The following is a 7,468-nucleotide window of genomic DNA, read 5'->3' as shown; positions in this document are numbered from 1 at the left end:
GCTGTCGCAGTAAGATAATGCGCGCAGACGACACACGCCTGTAACAATCTCCTGTATTACTGCACCACTTAGTATTATTTGTGTGTGGCACATACACTATTAATGAAACCTTTCTTTTGTTCCGATAATTATGAGCCAGTTCATGATACTTAATGACTTAAGAGGAGACTTCTCAAGAAATCAAAATCCCTTTTAACGTTGACCGTTTCATATAGACTGTGTTTGCTGCTGCAGACTTCAGTGTGCGATGTTCTGAACATTCGAAGACTTCGAAAACTCACTTCACGATGGTAAATTTTGAAATAAACTGCAGGAAGGAAATGGCTGCATCTTCTGCAGAATTTACATCGAGTAGTCACGATATCTTTTTTCGCATGAAAATTTTTAGTCCACGAAAACAATGTTAAATAAAATAAATTCTCAATGGGAGCACGCAGAGAAATGAAAAAGAATGGAAAACGACGTATTAAAAATGCGTTTGAGTCGGAAGTAGCGTTCTGTCGGCCCTGGAGTACAGCCCAGAAGTGCCCTTATGTTTGCTCGAGTTAATTACTTGGAGACGGTGGTAATTACAGAGACCGCGGTCGATGTCTGCGTTACACGCTTTTCTCTGGCGCAGGTCCATAGCTCTCGACTTCAGGAAGCCATCCGTCATGCAAGCTAATGCAGAATTCTGCGGACAAAATGCCACTACGCATTGCCTTCGGTTCTGACAGCGACGAACCCGTTTCCAAACAACCATGTGAGGATCCCATATCCTCAACGTCATAGTTTTTACTATTTTTGGTATCTTTCTAAGCTTATTCTTTAATTTGGATGCATATTCAGTATTCACAGCCATGCAGCAACAACTAGTTAAGTTGTATCCATTGTTAAAAGTAATATTTTCCTGTTGTTAAGATTTCTTGAATTTTTGTCGTTGTTGTCGTTTTACTCATGAGTTTGGCGTAAAGCAGCCTCTAAACTTCAATAATATTGAGCAATAATGCTGTGCAATGTTATTACCCGCCAGGGTAGCCGAGACCCTGCGCAAATTTGCAGTAAGAATAAAAGTTACCAGTAAAAGTAATAAAGTTGTTCTTTAAAATATAAACTTTACACAAATAAAATTATTTTAAAAGTATTTCTACCCAAAATGTCGTTCGACCCGCCAGGCTAGCCGAGAGCGCTAACGCGCTGCTTCCTGGACTCGGGTAGGCGCGCCGGCCCCGGATCGAATCCGCCCAGCAGATTCACGACGAGGGCCGGTGTGCCAGCCAGCCTGGATGTGGTTCTTAGGCGGTTTTCCACGTCCCACTAGGTGAATACCGGGCTGGTCCCCACGTTCCGCCTCAGTTACACGGCTCGCAGATATCTGAACACACTCGCACTATTCCATGGATTACACTAGATGCAGAGAGTTGGGGTAGCCCTACACTAATTCCTCCCTGGGGGGGTAGAGGGTGGTGGCAGGAAGGGCATCTGGCCACCCCTTAAAATTAACATGCCACATCTAATCAATCAGCAGACCCCGTAAATCGGGATTAATGTTTGGAAAGAGAGAGAGAATGCTGTGCAATATTATTGAGGTACTCCCTAGACTGGTCAGTAATATTGTCAACAATATTGCAATGATATTGTGCGACAATACTGTGGTTCACAATGTTGGATGATAAAGACACGACTGCTGTAATAATGGCTCTACTTTGCTGCAAGCAGAAGAAAAAACACTCCATCTTCAGGCCACGAGTGGCGTACCGGGACCATCCGACCGCCGTGTCATCCTCAGAGGAGGATGCGCATAGGAAGGGCGCGGGGTCAGCACACTGCTCTCCCGATCGTTATGATGGTATTCTTGACCGAAGGCGCTACTATTCGGTCGAGTAACTCCTCAATTTGCGTCACGAGGCTGAGTGCACCCCGAAAAATGGCAACAGCGCATGGCGGCAGGATGGACACCCATCCAAGTGCCGGACACGCCCAACAGCGCTTAACTTCGGTGATCTCATGGGGACCGGTGTATCCACTGCGGCAAGGCCGTTGCCCACAAGCAGAAGAAAAGATGGATGAAAATTCGTTCTAGAAGTGCCAAAGATGACTCACGAAAATGTTTTCAGGGACTTGAAATTGATCAAAAAATGAAATATTGTCATAACTTTGTGTGTTCATGGTCCAGCATTTGATATATTACTAGAAATGGTTCTCCCCATTGAATACAGGGTGGGGAAGATTAAAGTGGCCTGGAGAATAGAGATCCTGGAACAAAGAGACACATCAAAGAAAAGGAAATACAGTACTAACCTGAATATACCGGATCTTGAAAGTGATCACTGTTTATCTCTTGGCTCTTTTGGGCCCTGGTCAGCTAGCGGTCTTAGATGGACTGCTGGAATCGCTGCAGTCTCATCCGAAATGATCTGCTGCGGTTCTTGAAGAATATGAGGATTGTTGTGATGCGTCTTGGACTTGAGGGCTCCCTACAGAAAGTATTCACATACTGACAGATGAGGTAAACTGGATGTCCAGCAAGGGCCACGATCAGACTGCTAAAACTCTGTCAGGCATGAAGGTCGTATAAATGTGCTCCAGGATTCGACCAGCTCTACGGCCAGTTGCTGCATCCTGTTGGAGGTAAATGGACATCTTTTCCTCCTCCGTTAATGCTGCCACAAATTCACGTCCAATCGAGCCACTCATTCGGGCCACTTTTGTTTGCCCCACTTTGTATAATGAGAGCCACAGTTCCCCCAAGTCAGCACTTCTCTATTACCGTGCGACACCGTGCTACTGGCACTTTTTTCGAATACCTGAAATTTACAAGTGCAGTTTCACCTTAAACTATCTGAGACATATTTATAGAAACGTGTTACGAAGTAATACATGCAGTAAAGGTTTATGTTCGAGTAAGTAATGAATATACAGAGATTAAATATCTATACACACCTGAATTCATGACTTAACGCTAATTTTTTTGAAAACATCTTTCTAACCGGCCGTTCCCTATATTTTCTGAATAACAAAACATTGGATTCATCTAATATCCCACATTGCCGACAATAATTTATACATTTCGTAGAAATCTGATATTAATGCTCTTTAGTCTTGTTTTAAACTAATTTTCCGCACAACAACAACAACCTCCTTGGTCTTTCAAGGATATTGTCAGTCCTGTCCACGGACGACACAATGTTTCCAGGCCAGTGATGTGGGCCAGGCAAATGCCTAGTGGGCAGGATATTTATAAATGGGCAGGATTATGCCCAAGGCATTTTTAAATGCTCAAAGTCTGGGCATTTATGAAAAGTGCTTTTTAATCTTTTTACTGCCAGAACGTATAATTTACCAGTTAAAAGAAGAGATGGGGTGATACACCTGATATTAATCGTTGGTTACGAAGAACAACAGGAAAGAAGGGTGAAGCATTTTTTTCTAGCATTCCAAATTGCCGCACCAAGGGAGGGCGTCTGTTGCTGCAGCTTCTTATCTGTACTAATGTTAGCAGCTCTACTCTTCGCTCTCGGTTCCTCCTGTCGTACTCATATGGTCGGTCTCTCCCTCTGTCACTGTCATCTCTCTCTCTCACACACACACACACACTCTCTCTCTCTCTCTCTCTCTCTCTCTCTCTCTCTCTCTCTCTCTCTCTCTCACACACACACACACACACACACACACACACACACACACACACCGCATTGAATAGCTGTGTAGCAATAAGCCTGTTAAAAAACTTTGTCCTTAAGTCATCTCTTTGTAATGTAAAGTGCTTTATAAACGTGTTAAATCTTTGAATATTACTGAAGAATGGTTATTGATTGCAAAATTAGTCCTGAGTATATTAAACAACTGGAATGCGTTTCTCTTTGATAAATTTATTTTTAAATGTTAAACTGTTTTCAGTGAAAAAATAAACAAAGAAAAACTCCTTTATTGTTAGATGTAGCGACATTTGACACAGATTATATTTTTCTATTCTGCTCCTTTCTTTATCTACTTCTGTCTCACTGCACTGCTGTGACGACAAAATGAGAACACTAATATGGATTTAACAACAAAGAATCGATGCTCACCCTGCAGCTAATCTTTTTGATCCAGCAGTACAAGGTAGTAACCCAAGGCCTATCGAGATGCTTGACGCAATAAGCTATGTTTGTGACACAGCAAACAACACTGAAATCTGAAATAAACTTTATTCAGGTTAGAGAGAAATTGGCTGATTATAGTTACAAACAAGGAATTTGATCCAGACAGTTTGTGTGGGAAGCAGTGAGTCCTCAACCTCAGGAAGATAAAAGTCATCGTTTATGTGGTGGAGAGGTTTAAGAAGAACTTGTGAATTGGAAGAAGTTGCCATAAAAATTCTGGGCACACCAGTTATATCTGCTGCGATATAGTGTTCCTTCAGCACTTAAGGATGGATCCATAGGAAAAAATGAAAAAAAAATGCAGCAAAACTAACGTACGTCTCCTACAACTGGAAGCTGATGAATGGACCAGGAACACGACATAAGCCTGTCGATCCCAAGCGAAGACGAAATGGAAAGGAACCTATTAGTCAGCGAGAAGTCAGATTCAGCAGAATCTAGGGGCAGAGTGGGAAGTGTCACAATTTTTTAAATTTTTTTGCAATGGTGTAGTGTAAGTAAAAACACTACCTAAGGCTAGCTATTTAATATGAATTATACTTCATTTCAAAAATTATTTGCAAACTTGCGTCATTTTCTTTTTATATTATGTACTATCTCAAGAACTGACCTCATTAAAGATGTAAAAAGTTATACCTACAGTTCAATTTATTTTCCCTAATAACTCTGCCCTAACTAACAGGCAGCTTTTTTCAGATGAGTTACCCAATTTAAAAGAAGAAGTGAAGCAAAACTCAAAATGCCAGGGCATTTATGAATTTTGTACAATTGACCAAGCATTTATCCTGATGATTTGCCCTAATTATAAATATCCAGACATTTAATACCACTATTCCACACAGCGCAATACACTTCCAAAGTTTTTGATCTTCACAATATTATTGAGTGACCTCTCGATCTCACTGCCATATCGTCAATATCATTTCGCATCCGGGAAATTTTGTCATTGTTATGTGGAACACCTACGGGCCGCTTAATGTTTGAATTAGCTCCAGTTGGTCGGCAGTGTTCTTGAGACTGAGACGTGTTCAGGTGTGTGTTTCCATATAGCGACGATTGAATTACACCTACTCAGATTATGTTCGGCTCAATCATTCGCGCCACCTTTACCGTACAGATGAAGTTTCAGTGTGTTGAAATTCATTACGTGTTGTGTCATACGAAGTTTTTTCTGGAACGTAGATTGTACTGGTATTTTAAGAAGGAACAGTTGCAATAATAATCAATACATTTTGCGATCCCTCATTAATTGTTGTCAGTGAAATTCTTTATTGTCCGTATCCTAATGTGTTGCTGAAGGAACAAGTGATTGGGTGACGGGAAAAACGGGCGTGGAAAAGAGTAATATAACACTGTCACTAATGTTCGTCGATTCACGGTGGACAACCCGGAAAAGTGGAAACAATCCACAATGTTTTTCAAATGCTTGCGTCAACGGAGCGGAACGGAACGAAGCGGGACGGGACGGAGTCTCGCTGTCAGGAATTCTCGGGAAGAGAAGTATGACGTAGACGTCCTTTGCGAACATTGGGAGAGTTAATCTGTTCTCGACAGCTGTGCATAAATGTGAAAAGAGAAACCTAAGAACGTTACCTCAATTAAAATTGTTTCAACAGTGAAAAAGTTGGCGCTATTGAAGGACAACAATACTAGCGGAAAAATGTTCCAATAGCAGGACAAACTATACGAATATGTTCCAATATATTTAAAAGATTGACTGAAATGTTGGGTACCAGATGTCACGTTCTACCTACTTCAACGCCTTTAAAATTTTCCCAAAAATCTTGGCATTCGAAAATATTCGCCCTTTTTTTAACAAGCAAATCACGTCAAACTCCCACACTCTCTCCTGACAGTAACTCACTCTCACCCATTAGTCCATTGCTATAAGTTGCTCATACCCATCCACTCCCAGTTGCCCTTTCTCACTCATTCAGCCGAACTCATTGTCATTTTCTCTTTGTGTCTCCTAATTTTCACTGCCTCCTGTTTCACAGTCACAGGCCCCTTCCTTCTGTCCTACTACCGCCGTCTATTCTCACTGTCACTGTCACCATCTAGCTCTCTCTTACTCCTAATATCTCATTACCTCCTTCCTACTGCTGCTGCTTCTTCTCAGTATCTCTCTCTTCCTCGTCTCCGTTGTCATATACTCTGTCTGTCACAATCACTGGCTCTCATCCACTTCCACTTTGTCTCTCTCCTTATTCCTCCCCCCCCCCCCCCCCCTGGCACTGGCTCCTTCACTCTGTTCCTAGAACTGATCTGTCACAGTCAGTTATGTTCCACTATCTCTTTCTCTCACAATGCCATGGTCTCTTTCGGGATTTACATAATACAACCTGTGTCTACTATCATCCATCTTTACTACTTTTTGGTATCTTTGTCGCTGCTACTGTCTTATCTCTCAGCATAAAATAACGCAAATGTGTTCATACGCCATAATTTTTGGGAAAATTATTTAAAGGTACTGAGCGAGGTAGAGTGAGGCAGCTGGTACGTTACCTTTCAGTCAGAGTCTTCTAAATAAGCAGGATCATTTTCGCAATTTTTATGCTCCGAAAGGGGCATTTTTTCGCTGGTTGCAGGCATGTAACTCATACGAAAAGAAATGTGTTAAAGCACTCCGTCTTCAGGCCACGAGTGGCCTACCGGGACCATGCGGCCGCCGTGTCATCCTCAGAGGAGGATGCGGATAGGAGGGGCGTGGGGTCAGCACACCGCTCTCCTGGTCGTTATGATGGTATTCTTGACCGAAGCCGCTGCTATTCGGTCGAGTAGCTCCTCAGTTGGCATCACGAGGCTGAGTGCACCCCGAAAAATGGCAACGGCGAATGGCGGTTGGATGGTCACCCATCCAACTGCCGGCCGCGCCCAACAGCGCTTAACTTCGGTGATCTCACGGGAACCGGTGCATCCACTGCGGCAAGGCCGTTGCCCTAAAGAAATGTGTTGGTCAGTAAAATTTTGGTAGCTTTTTTAAGTGACACAAATTTTATTCCTCAAATCAGATATTTCGTGCAAAAAAAAAAAAAAATGCATGTGCTTCAGTACTACGACGTGGGGTTCCTAGATGATAACGGAGGCACTTTACAGCATATTTCTCCCTGCTACGTCACTTTATAAACGATGTTTTCGCTTCACACCGCATTTTACTTGCGTATTTTACGTGTACAAGTAGCGTAACTTTGGACCTCTGCATCTTGTAAACAGAAAGAAGCAAAGTTTCCAGAGTCGTTCGAGATCGGGCTCTTTGGAATATATCGTAAAAGTTTCAGCCGTCTTGGAATTTTCGGCTGGTTTTTGTCCGCTAAAGACGGCACAGTATTGTAAGAAAACCCTTT

The 7,468-nt window shown here is 42.5% G+C and overlaps 1 pseudogene; it reads right to left on the bottom strand.

Annotated features, from left to right (window-relative positions):
• Positions 1–6,946: 6,946 nt before the first annotated feature.
• LOC124616801 lies at positions 6,947–7,063 on the bottom strand (annotated as a pseudogene).
• Between the last annotated feature and the right edge of the window lie 405 nt (positions 7,064–7,468).

Source organism: Schistocerca americana, chromosome 5 (genome assembly GCF_021461395.2).
Source record: "Schistocerca americana isolate TAMUIC-IGC-003095 chromosome 5, iqSchAmer2.1, whole genome shotgun sequence".
Classification (NCBI taxonomy): domain Eukaryota; kingdom Metazoa; phylum Arthropoda; class Insecta; order Orthoptera; family Acrididae; genus Schistocerca; species Schistocerca americana.
This window is presented reverse-complemented; position numbering and strand designations above follow the sequence as displayed.